Source organism: Arachis hypogaea, chromosome 7, assembly GCF_003086295.3.
Source record: "Arachis hypogaea cultivar Tifrunner chromosome 7, arahy.Tifrunner.gnm2.J5K5, whole genome shotgun sequence".
NCBI lineage: Eukaryota > Viridiplantae > Streptophyta > Magnoliopsida > Fabales > Fabaceae > Arachis > Arachis hypogaea.
The window spans coordinates 7,587,300-7,588,882 of NC_092042.1; the positions used below are offsets into that span (position 1 = coordinate 7,587,300).

General features: G+C 37.9%; 1 non-coding gene across 1 annotated transcript in view; it reads right to left on the reverse strand.

The window, feature by feature from the left end:
• TRNAR-ACG (transfer RNA arginine (anticodon ACG)) overlaps window position 1 on the reverse strand; it is a 74-nt gene extending 73 nt beyond the window's left edge. The window contains exon 1 of the tRNA in view: window position 1. This exon is cut by the window's left edge and continues 73 nt beyond it. This is a non-coding gene — a tRNA (tRNA-Arg).
• Window positions 2-1,583: the final 1,582 nt, after the last annotated feature.

Below are 1,583 nucleotides of genomic sequence, written 5' to 3' on the forward strand. Positions count from 1 at the left end.
CCATCCCGTCTCCACTGGATCTGTTTCCCGGAGTACCCTAAAACTAAAAAAAGGGAACCTTCCCTCTCCCCAGCCATTTCATTTCGGCTTAAGAAGATGTGAAAGCGCCTCTCTCTCTATAAGAACGGTGCGTTCCGAGGTGTGAAGTGGGCGAGAAGGGATTTCATAATTGGGGTTTTGAATAAGACGACCTTTTTCATTTTGAATTCTTATTACTTTTTCATATTGAAAAAGTAATAAGAGAGGTCTTAAGCTTTTTATCATCCTGGCGCCGAGCTATTTTTTCGCAGGACCTCCCCTACAGTATCGTCACCGCAGTAGAGTTTAACTACCAAGTTCGGGATGGATTGGTGTGGTTCCTCTACGCCTAGGACACCAGAATATCGAACCATGAACGAAGAAAGGCATGAGATAAAAGCATATTGGCTATTCATTGTGAGGCCCTAATTCTTGACTGGAGGGGCGATGAATCAACAATTCGAAATGCTTTTCTTGCGTATTCTTGATAAACCAGCGTTTATATATAGATGTAGGAAGATCTGTTTGGGAAGTAAGAAGCCCCTTTGACATCTCTTCATTTGCAAAGAATTGTCGATGTGAAAACACAGAGACAGAGACAAAAGGCTGATCTTTCAATAGGAAAAAGAGTGGATCCACAGGGTCCCAAATGAATTGGCTTATTTGAAAAAAGCCTTGTTCTTTGGAAGATCTATCTCGTGTCTGGTACTGCATGGTTCCACCCTGCAAGAACTCCGAATCATTCTCTTGAAGCTCATCCTCTTCCTCATAAATGATCCGCTTGCCCCGAAATGACCTGGCCCAATAGGGAAATCCCAATTCATTGGGCCTTTCAATACAATTAAATAGAAAGCCCCAAGGGCGCCATATTCTAGGAGCCCAAACTATGTGATTGAATAAATCCTCCTCCATCTGTTGCGGGTCGAGGACTCCTTCCCCTTCTTCAAACTCCGATTCATATTTTTCATAGAGAAATCTCTGATCAACGATAAAACAAGATCCTTTTTGAATCATATTTAAGGGATTCCTTGGTTCGGACCGAAGAAGCAATGTCACTCGATCATTATCAAACTGACTGCAACCTTTTTCTGTCCGTGAGGATCCCACCAGAGCGCCTTCTACTTCTAATAGGCCATGAACTAGATCAGAATCATTCTCAACGAGTCCTTCAAAATTCAAGGCTGATACTGATTTTTCAGAAAATTTATGGATTAAGTTAAAAAAAAAAACTAATTTCAGTTAAAAATAACTTTTGATAAAATATATCCATGTTCTCTTCAAATGCAGGGTCCTTTGTCTGCTTGGTTAGTCAAACATGGACATACAAGATTCGTCACCACAATAGGGGTAACCCCGCCGTTAACTACTTCAATTTTATTTTTATTTAATAGAATTTTTAAATAAAAATAATTCTATTAAATAAAAATTTTTACTTATAACTCATATAAATATCTATTTTGGAATCTATTTATTTTATAAGAAGAAAAAATATTTTGAATGGAATATTTGAATGGAATACTAAATTGGTGATCCAAAAATGATAAATTTTTGAATTTCTTTTTTTC